Here is a 12,144-nt window from a genome sequence, read left to right as displayed (position 1 = left end):
ACCCAAGAAAATTATTTTTCAGTGCCCCTGTTGAGCAGAGCCACAGACGTGATCCCCGGGGTGAATTTCCTATTTCCCATCCAATCATCAAGATTTTTCTTGAAGAGTGCTAATGAGGAGCTCTGTTTGACATAGGTAGTCTGTTCCAGAGTATGGGAAGTCCCTGGGACAGGAATCTATCTCTCCAGCATGTTCTGTTTATTGTGGTGACAAGGTTTAGGTCCCTACAGTATGTAGCTCGGAGGGATTGGGATTTTCTTTAAGTGGCGCATGTCCAACAGATCTGGGTTTGACATCGCTTTGTATGTTAGGCAGAGATCGCCTCTGAGTAGGTGATATGCGACAAAGTAAAGCTGGAGTTTTTTTTGAGATGGTCTGTATAGGGCATCTGTTTGAGGCCAGTAATCCTCTTTGTGAGGTATTTCTGTGGCCTCTCCAGTTGTGGTAGATGTCTTGTGAGGTACATACCAAAAAGGGTTCTGTACTCTATAATGGGTCTAAAGAATGATGAGTAGAGGGGAACAATGACCTCTTTTTTTCTGGATGAGAAACCTTTTGTAATGAGATGTGCCATGTAGAAGGATTTCATGACCACTGTGGCGATGTGATTATCAAAGGAGAGACTACTGTCCACCTGTGTCCCAAGGTCTCTTATCACACTTTCTGTGTTAAGTAGATTACCACCTATGTGGTGGTTCATGGGTACTGAGTGTTTACCAAAGGGGATGAGAATGCACTTTTTGGTACTGAGCTTCAGGCAATGGCTTTGACACCAGGCGTCTGTCTCAGTGAGGCCCTTTTGTCGGATGTCCACATCGTTAGGAGTTTTGATTATGGCTCCCAGTTTGCAGTCATCTGCAAACTTCATTAGCCAAAGACCTTCTGTGTTAGCCTGTACTTCAGATAAGTAGATACCAAACAGGTGAGGACCCAGGATTGAACCCTGTGGCACTCCACTTGTCACTGGTCAGAAGTCATATTTGGAGTCTGCTACTTTCACAGTGTGGGTTCTGTCCATGAGCCAGTTGCCAACCCATCTTGTGACATAGGGATTTATACCTAGTTTAGTGAGTTTATCTATAATTCCAGAGTGGGGAATGGTGTCAAAAGCCTTGGTGAGTTCTAGATAGGCTGTGTGAACCACCTTACCCTCATCTATGGCTTTGGTGACTGCTTCAAAGAAGTCTATCAGGTTTAGGAGACATGATCTGCCTTTTACAAACCCAAACTGGGTGAGGGTCCAGAGTTTGGAGATTACCGATGTCTTTGTTTATGAGTTCCATGATGATACGTTCCATGGCCTTGCAGACCAGACTCGTCAGGCTAATGTGGTGGTAGTTCCTGGGGTCTGTCATGGCTCTCCCTTTGTGGGTCATATATAAATACATTATTTTAAGATAAAGACTGTAGCCCAAAGAAAGAAAGGACAGGAGGTGGCATAAGGCAGATAAAGCAGATGACAAAGGGAGGGAGAGTTGTGATAACAGTACATTAAGTTTTGCACATCAGAGATACATAGCATGAAGTCATACAGCTATATTAGTACCAGTTAAACAAGGGGTGGTGCAGGTGCAGAGCCATTTACCTGTCAGGTGTTGCTTCAGTGGGAGCTTGAAGTCTTTCAGTTTGCAGTCTGCTCTTAAGTGGACTGGGATAGGATTCCAGCTATTAGCAATGCGGTGTAAATACAGGGAGTATCCTGCATTGTTGTTAGGTTTAATTATGGACTGTAATGATCTGTCAGTGGAGTGCAGAGGTCTCTTAGTAGTATAAGCTTGAATAATGGAGTGAATAGATAGGAATGTTTTAGGGTTGTGCAGTAGTTTGAAGGTTGTAGTTAATTGTGATTACAACAGAGAATCATTTAGTCTGAGCCAGTTTAGTTGTTTTAGAGAGAGGCAGTGATGTAATCTATTATGCTGGTTGGTTGGTTGTGACTTTCACTACTTTATTGTAGTATGCTTCTAGTTTTAGTTTTACTGACAGTGAGGAGTTGAGACTGGTTTGGATACAAGAGGCGTATAATAGTGTGGAGAGTACAAGATAAGTGGTTATGTTTTGTCTAGAAGAGTCAGTAAGGTAGCACTTTACACTACAGAAGCAAACTAGCCTTTGGTGTGTCTTCTTTATAGGTTACTGAAGGTGAAGCCTGAATTTCAGGTGGCCTTCTATAGTTACATCTAATAGTTTGGTGTGGGATACCAGTTCTATACTGGTCTTGTTGAGTGACAGTATATTAAAGGTAGTTTTCTGGGAGAAGATAACAAGTTTGGGGTGAATAGTAGTAGTTTATTTATTTATTTATTTATTCTGATTCAGGAAGAGCTGTGAGTTGTTGAGGTAAGCCTCTATGGCGAAAAAGTATTTCTATTTGACCATTTGTAGCATGGTTAGTGTCCTAGCAGAACATATCAGGGTACAGTCATCAGGGTATTGTGCTATAGTGGCCTCATTGGTTGCTATGTTTAGGTCGTTGATAAATAGTTAAGCAGTAGTGGGTATTGTGGGACTCCGATGGATAGAGGAAGGAATAAGAGGAGAAATAATCTTACTGTTTCAATGCTTGGACCTTTTTAATGAGGTAACTAAGAAACCAGTTAAGTGAGTAGGCAGATAGCCCATAGAAAGAGAGTTTAGTTAGGAGAATTTGATAATTTAATGTGTAGAATTACTTCAATAGATCCAGAAATAGGGCTATGATTAGAAGACCTGAATTGTTATTGTGATGCATAATATCTGTGAACCTTAGGTTTACAGTTACACAGCGAAAAAAGAAACATTAGCTCTACAGTTTAACCCCTGTCTAGCAGGGCGACTGACGTGATCCCTGGGGGGAATTTCCTATCTCCCATCCAATCGTCAAGGTTCCTTTTGAAGAGTGCCAAAGAGGCGCTCTGCTTCTTGATATGTATGGGCAGTCTATTCCAGAGTCTGGGGAGTCTCTGGGTCAGGAACCTATCCCTCCAGCATGTTTTCTTCATTCTGATGACAATGTGTAGATCCCTGGAGCATGTGGCTCTGAGGGACTGGGATTTCTTTAAGTGTAGCATGTCCAACAGCTCTGGGTTTGACATGGCCTTGTATGTTAAGCAGAGATCGCCTCTGAGTAGACGATATGTGACAGAGTACAGCTGGAGGTTTTTAGACGGTCATCATAGGGCATCTGCTTTAGGCCTGTGATTCTTTTAGTGAGGTATTTCTGCGGTCCTTCCAGTTGTTGCAGATGTCTTGAGAGGTACATACCAAACAGGGCATTGTATTTTATAATGGGACTAATGAGGGATGAGTACAGTGGGACAATGACCTCCTTTTTTCTCGATGAAAAGCCCTTAGTGTTAGGTGTACCACATAGAAGGATTTCCTGACTGTTGTGGTGATGTGGTTATCCAAGGTGAGACCACTGTACACCTGTGCCTTTAAGTCACTTATCACACTTTCACTGTTTAGTGTACTGCCACCTATGTGGTAATTCACAGGTACATGTTTTTTTCTCAAAGGGGATAACTATACATTTCTTGGCATTGAGCTTCAGCCCATGGCTCTGGTACCAAGCATCTGTTTCTGTTAGGCCTCTTTGTAGAATATCCACATCATCTGGGGATTCAATAATGGCTCCCAGTTTGCCATCATCTGTGAACTTTGTTTGCCAGAGTCCCTTAGTATTGGGCTATACTTCAGAGAAGTAGATGCCAAACAAGAGCGGTCCCAGAACTGAACCCTCTTGTCTGGAGCTGGATTTGGAGTCAGCTACTTTTACAGTGTGGGTTCTATCAATAAGCCATTTGGCAACCCATCAAGTGATGTAGGGATTAATCCAAGCTTAGTAAGTTTACCTATGATTCCAGAGTGGGGGATGGTGTCAAAGGCCTTGGAGAGGTTCAGTTAGGCTGTGTGGACTGCCTTACCCCCATCCACAACTCTGGAGACCGATTCAAAGAAGTCAATCAGGTTCAGGAGACAAGATCGGCCCTTCATGAACGCAAACTGGGTGGGGTCCAGTGTTTGAAGGTTGTCAATGTCTTTGTTTATAAGTTCCATGATAATAAGTCCAATGGCCTTGCAGATCAGGCTCGTCAGACTGATGGGGCAGTAGTTCCCAGGATCCAAGGTGGATCCTTCCTTGTGGAGTGGGATAACTGTAGCTGTGCGCCACTCAGTGGGCACAAAGCCTGAGGTGAGGCTATGATTAAACATGACACTTAGGTGAGGTGCCAATTCATTTTGTAGTTCATGTAGTACACAGCCCGGGATGTCATCTGGTCCCATGGATGCTGTATTCTTAGCTTTGAAGAGTGCAGGTTTTACCTGTATGGCCATTATTACCCGAATTTGGCGATCTTCCAGTACTGAGATGGGCCCTTTGGGGGGAGAGAGGGGGGTGAAGTTGGCACTGTGTCAATCTGCCAGGATACTGGCAATATCCTTGGGATCAGTATATTTAATGCCATTGTCTTGTAGCTCAGAGGAGATCGGAGCATTGCCATTTAGATTCTTGATATAGCTATAGAATACCTTGTGGTTGTCTTTGGGATCTTTGGCAATTTTATTTTCATTACTAGCTTTGGAGGATTTTATGAGGGATCTCAGCTTCTTACTGAGGCCGGTAAGGGAGTTTTTTGCTTCCTGGAATTTTCCTCTTTTCAGCAACAGTTTCTTCCTTTTGTTGTAAAGTTTGTTTATGGCAGGGGACCACCAGATTAGCTTCCTTTTTTTGGAGGAGAGCATCTTGGGTTTATTTGGGATGGCACGATTCATGCATGAGTGTATGTGCTCATACAGTGCCTTAGTGCAAGATTCAGCAGTCAAACTTTCAGTTCCTGTCTGCATGGGTGTCATGAAGTTTGTCACTTCTGACATGAGTACCATGAAGTTGGCTTTGGAGAAGTTTTTTACAGAGGTTTCCTTACTTGGGGGGTGGGGGTGGGATGTGGATGCCAAGGCTGATTAGCTTATGGTCAGACCTGACCAACGAGGTGGTGACCATATGTGTGGAGCATCGATTTCCCATGTTGGTAATGACCAGGTCTAGGATATTGGAGCCCCTGGTGGGACTATGGATTAGTTGATCCATGGCATTGGAATTTATGAATTCCAAGAACCACTGGGCAAAGTTTTTGGTACACAAGTAGTTTTCCCAGTTAATGGCAGGGTAGTTGAATTCACTCAGTATTAGGGTGTTTGGTTGTATCTTAATATTTTCCAGTATGTTTAGAAAGGTGTAGTGAGAATCTTGGGACATGGTGGGGGATCTGTAGCAAGCTACAATTTGGATTGCAGTCTTATCTAGTGATAGTTGCACCTGGAGAATTTTGTGTTGGGCAGTTAGCCTGGTGGTGTGAACATCCTTGGTAAATATGGACACTCCTCCACCTTTAGTGTTTTGGTCCTGGTTTGGTGGCTGAAACGTGGGGTAAGAGTTGTGGCCTGGTATTGCTGGGGTGCTCTCTGGAGCCTTGAACGAGGTCTAAGTTACTGCACAGATATCAATGTTCTCCATTTTTAGGGGTGCCTCGAGAGAGTACATTTTGAGGTTTAGACTTCAAGCATTGAGTAGCATTACCTTCAGATTTTGCATAATTGTACCTGTTACAGTGGTGGTTCTGTCCTTTGAACTTTGCCTAAAAATGGCACTATAGGGTTGGCAAGAGCCTTAGCCAGTAACCTGAATCCCAGGGGAGACAGGTGCAGACCACCTCTGGCAGAGCATCGTGGTCTGTCGATCATGTCGTCCCAGGCAGACAGATATTGGATCCCCTTTGAATGACACCAGAAGCTTAGCCAATTGTTGAAGTCAATCATTTTGTCTTTATATTGTGGTATCATTCTGGGCAAAGGCAGGATGCTACTCAGGGCTAGGGTCATACTTGCCTGGGCCACATAATCCGAGAGCTCTTCCATGTCTCTTTTCATGTAGTCCAGGGAGGTGCATCTCAAGTCATTCACTCCAACATGGACAATGACAGAGTCATATTTTTACTTGTTGTGGAGTGACTTGCGTGCATGCGTTATGTGGTGGATCCTGGCACCTAACAGGCAGCTGACTGTAATTTTCTCCTTTTTTAGCCTGGTGAGTGGGACATCAGTGTGATTGACTATAGAGTCACCTATGACTAAAGTGTTGGGTACGTTGTCTTGCCTTAAGGGCTGTTGTTGAGTGACACAAAGGTGTTGTGAGCTATGTGACACTTTGGTTGTGATTGGTGTATGTTTGGGCTTTAGCTTCGAAGGTCCTTGTTGCTTGTGCAGGTTACTGTTAAGGGCCTCCATATATGAGGGTTTAGTTTTACTATGTGAGGGTGTTGGTAGTGTGGGTTTAGAAGGGCTATGTGTTGCTTGAGGTGTAGTGCTCTAGTAGGAACTGATTTAAGCAGGTACTGCTTTATTGGTGGATCATTTCAATCTATATTTATTTGATTCAATTCCCTCATTCCTTTGATTGCTACTGAGTGCAATAGTTCTTCCTTCCTTCATTATGAATGAACATGTCAACTAAAACAACAGACTGGAAAAGTGTGCAGCTCTGTCAACTTAAACTTCTTTCCTACATACTAATTTTTGTCATTTCGGCAACCAGCCAAACACACAGATGGACTGATCATTCATCCATCCACCCACATCTTTGAATATTAGGAAATTCAGAAAATAGATTTAAGTGAATTCTGTTAACACTGCATATCAACCCATGGTATTTATTGAGAGCACGTTAATGCGATTGCCAAGTTGCTCTTACCCTAACTTTTTGTATTCTCTGAGTTAAATACAGATGAGGTGGTATGGAAGTCTAGCTGGGTGAGCTCCCTTGAAAAAGAGTTTTTTTTTTAAATTTTATTTTGTTTATTTAATTTTTGTAAAGTCAAAATGCCATTGTTTTTTGATATTTTTTAAATATCAGATAAGGGATCTGATATTAATCTAAGATAAACAAGTCAGATTTAGAGCACAGTTCAGTGTTGTGCTGTAATATGAATAGTGTTTCCACAGCAGACAGAGATTTCACTTCTTCACCTCTACACATTTATGTAGCTCACCCACAGAACAATGAATTGTATGTCACACACAATGAGATAAGTGAGCAGTCATGTCACAATGTGTGTTTTCATGAAAATGAGGCAAAAGGCCTATCTGGAGAATCAGAACTTCTACCACATAGTTAGCAATCAAGCTCTAACAATATAAACCACAGTCATCTACTGAATATCAAAGATTACTTCCAAGCTTTAACAAAATGGGTCATTTTGATGAGTTAATAAAAGAGAATTGTGGTGTAGTTAAACATGAAACCTGGAAAAAGAGCAGAAAAATTGTATCTATATGAAGGAAATATATAAATTGGGCAGTATTGAAGAAATACTCACTTATGAGACATTGTAACATGAGTAACAGATATCATATATATTATTTATATATTTTGAGGAAGTAGGTAGTAGGTAACCTGAGCCCCTGGATGATAACCATTGGAAATGTTGGGACCCACTAGACCAAGCCCATAATAGAGAGATTGAATGGCAGAAAATGGACAAATATATACTAAGTCTGAGATACCATTTCATGGAATATTTTCCTTTCTCTGGTATCTAAGATTTAAAACATGGAATCCTGAAATCCTTTGCCTGGGTTCCAGGAATCCTGAAATGGAATAGCAGCTGGTAGGACTGATTAAAATAAAAATAGATCAAAAATGACCTTGTTGTAGAAGCAACAGCAGAAATGAGCTATGAGGTGCAAACTGAGGAAGCCATAACTAATGCAAACAAGAAAAGAGGCTGTATCATTTGGGGCAATGCAAATGTGATGTTGGGTAATATCACTTGGGGAATGGATTCCGTAATTGAGAGGTTTTATATTACAGGATACTAAGAACCAAAGTGGAAGCGGTTACTATAAAGGATGTCTTCCGAGATCACCACACCTCCAATAACTCCACCAAATATTGCAGGGCTCAAAACACTGACATTCCACCGATGATGTAAAAGTACTTTTATTAACAAATCCACATGAAGAATCGATATAAAACACTAAATTGCTGAATGTTGTACAATAAAACTGAAAAGGATTTAGTGCTTTAGTCTCCCACTGGAGACCTCATCAGAATCAGTGCATAAACTGATTTTGACTCCTTATATACTACCCATAGTTCCATTAATAGAATAACTGAATAATTGTTAGTTCAAATTAACTATAATTAAACAGATATTCCTGTTTAGTAGTATATGTCTATATATTAAACAACAACGATACCATAGACACATGTAAGCATGTACATTCAACAATTAGAATGTTGTGCACGTGTATACTCAGTACAGGTAATTAATAATATTAAATATTAAGCATGTCTTGACATATATACATGCTTACATGATGGTATAAATTAAGTAAAATAAATTAAAGTAAAATAAAATGATGCTAAGAATGTTAAGAATGGTGTGTAATAAACTGAAAGGGGCTGGCTTGCTGCTTAGACGTCCTGAAAATCCTTCTGTTCAAAGCAATACTTGATCCTATCAATATATGTATTACATACTTCAATCTATTAAAAATACTGTTCTTTCTACATATATTCACTTACAAACTCATATACTTGGAAAAGTATATACCTAAAATTCAATAAAAATATTGTAAAAAATTGTTTAAACGTAATATTTATAACACCCTATATGTATGTTAAACAAAAACTTGATGTACGTATGTAATACATAAATAAAATATATATATATATATATATATATATATATATATATATATATATTATTGTTAAAAATCAATATAAACGGTATAAATATTATAAATAATATAAATATCATAAATATTGAAATTACAATAAATACTGTTAAAAACCACAAGAGTGTTATTAAATATTCTAAAAACTAGGTAAACCATAATAAGATAAATAACTAACAAACTCACTGTGGCAATATGTCTTGATAAATATTAAATGTTAAAATACCAATGGTGAGGTAAATAAGACATAAAACACACGAAACATGTGCTTAAGAAAAAATATTATTGTAACAAATTGTCAAAAATGTATAACTAATAAGAGAATTATGATGTTAAAAAACTTGTTGCTGAAACCACTACCTAAAATGTTACCTGAAAGTATACACACTTATTGTTGTAGTAAATGTCGTAAAAGGAAGCAAATATTGAATTTGGTATTAATTTATCTTGGGGTCTTCTGCTAATATCTTAAAGGCAGGTGTAATGGAGACGTGGTCATTCAACCCTTTACCAAAACAGGCATCCATTTCAATTGCCAAATCATTTCCCTGTATTCTAATCTTGTCTCCCAATCACCACCCCTTTCCAGTTGTTCCACTTCTTCCAACACCCAAAATTTAAAGTCAGCCTGTAGACATGTTATTGAATGTCTATACAATGCATTATTCACATCCTTTTTGTTAATGTCTCTCATATGTTCATATATTCTCCTCCTTAGATGTCTAACTGTTTTACCCACATAAAATGCCCAACAGCATTTACAAAATGCTAAATAAATCACCCCTTTTGTATAGCAACTACTATATCTCTTAGATTTCAGGGTCATCCCTAAACTTGGGATCCACACACTTTTCATATCTGCAATAAATGAACACTGGGAACATCTCTCACACCTGAATGTACCAATTCTATTGGATACAGTTTCACATACCCCTGTGTTTTTCTTTTTCTCAAAAATGCTTTTTAAATTTTGGTTCCTTCTATAACTATAGGTAAGTCTATCTTGAAAAACTGTCACTCTGATGGGCATAGTTTTAAAGAACTCCCATGTGTCATCAATACATTTTTTAAGCCATTTTATACCCTTAAAATAAGTTAAAGTAAAAAATGGGGTAATAGCTGACTTATTGTTCAAATTGCTCCTACTCTGGTCAACTCCTGTTGTATTAGTCAGGTCTTCTCTATATAATAGAGGCCTATAGTAGGTTTCTCTTTTATTGATTACATATCGTTTCACCTTTGTGATAAGATCCACAGGGTACCCCCTCTGCTGAAACATTTTTTGTAGGTTACCCATCTCTAGAAGAAAATCATCTCTTTCTGATGTCATCCTTGCTATTCTTATCATTTGGCCTTTGCAATGTTCTTTTTTAATAATTCAGGGTGATCACTATGAAAGTGTAAATAAGTGTTAGAGTGGTATTTTTTTCCTATAAATCATGGATTTATACTTACTAGTGGCATAATCTTTTTGTAACGATGTCTAAAAAGTTGATTTCGTGTTTGTTAATATCATGTGTGAACTTTAAAAAAATAGTAATGTTGTTGATATACAGTATAAAGTCATCTATAAGGGTTTCAGGTCCATTCCATACAATAAAAATATCGTCCAAAAATTGGTAGTAGCTGTTCACATATTTAAAAAATGCACTTCCGAACAAATACTGCTTCTCCCAATATAACATAACAATGTTCGCGTATAAAGGGACACAAGCTGAACCCATAGCAACTCCTTGTTTTTGATGGCACACATCACCTTGAAAAAATATGTAGTTATTTTTTAACACTAAATCCACACTTTCCAATATCAACTTAAATTCATCATTTGTCACCAAGTTCATCGCCAGTACCATTTCTTCAAACCATTCCATACCAACACTATGTGGTATGACCGAAAACAAGTCCTTTACATCTACAGTTATAAATATACTCTCTCAGTTGTATGGATCATTGCCTAATGTTTGTAAAAAATCCCACGAATCAACCGGTATATGTGTGTATTTTGTGTAAAAATTCTTTAGTTTAGTATCAACGTATACGGCAAAGGGTTGAGTCTTAGATCGTTGTGATGACACTATGGGCCTCATTGGGGGATCAGCCACATTTTTGTGAATCTTTGGAATACCAAATAGGGCCAGAATTGTTGGTTTTTCCACTTTCAAGAAATTGTATAGCTGACTATCAATAAGACCTTGCAATAAATTATCCTCTAGGATGTAGTCAATTTTCCTGTAAGCTATATTTATTTTGTTTCTAATAACCAATGTGTACATAGTATCATCGTTTAAGATCTCTAACATCCTATTCGTGTAGTCCCACTGGTCCATTATAACCACTCCCCCTCCTTTGTCTGGTTTCATCACACAAATCTTACTGTTTTCTCCTAGTTCATACAAGAGACTACATTCTTCCTTGGTTAAATTACTACCATATACCTGTTTGTTTTGTTTGTATTCAGATCTGACTTTTTTAGTAAGTGTAGTCTCGAAATGTAGTATGTCCTGGTGAAGTGGGGGATTGTAGGTACTACTCCTCTGTAGTTTGTTAACCATACTGTAGCTCTTGTTGTCTTGTTTAAAAATATGCTTAAAATTCAACTTCCTAGTAAAGGTTTTAATGTCAAGAATAATGTTTTCTATTCCTGTTTTTTTTACTGGCACAAACGTAAATCCTTTAATAAATAATTTAAAGTAAACGTCATTAATAATAACGTCTGAATAGTTAAAAATATTAAAACCTTCAAATGAATAAATAATAGATCGAAAGTTATCATCGTGGCATAGTTCCATACTGATGTCCAAGCCTGTATTACCATCAGTTGTTATCTGTAAGCTCTCCTTGTGTACCCTTGTTGGTGTTGACTCTCTACTATCTGTGCATAGGAGGCTTGTTGTTGGGCCCGGTTCCTTAGTCTCTCTGATCTCCTCGGGCCCTCCACATCTAAAGGGATCCCTTCCCTAGAGGCATTTCTTGGGTCATCATAAAACTCCTGTTCATAGGACTGATTAATATTTTGCCCCTGATAGTTGTTGTTGCCCCTATACTTGTTAACTCCAAAATGTGTATGTTTATAGGGTTTATATATATTCTCCGCTCCATAATTCCTAACTTGTAAATACTGCCTGTTACTGTTAAAGTTGGAGTTGGAATTATAGGCTGTCTCACATTTATAGTCATTCAAGTCCCTTTCAAGCTTAGATAATTTTCAATTGTAACTTCGTGTAACAGTATTATCTACATCGTATAATGTTCTTGTAAAAACAGTTTTGTATTCTTCGACAGAAAAAAGTAAATCATCATTAATTTCTTTAAATAATCTATCTATATCCTTCTTGTCTAACTCCATCCTCTTTTCATTAAAATTAATGAGTATTTTAAGCATAGCCAGCCCACATTCATTAAAAACATCACTAATACTTTTAAAAA

Source organism: Protopterus annectens, chromosome 12.part0 (assembly GCF_019279795.1).
Source record: "Protopterus annectens isolate FY-2018-M chromosome 12.part0, PAN1.0, whole genome shotgun sequence".
In the NCBI taxonomy this organism is placed as follows: domain Eukaryota; kingdom Metazoa; phylum Chordata; order Ceratodontiformes; family Protopteridae; genus Protopterus; species Protopterus annectens.
The sequence above is the reverse complement of the archived record's forward strand: the minus strand, read 5'-3'. Positions refer to the sequence as shown.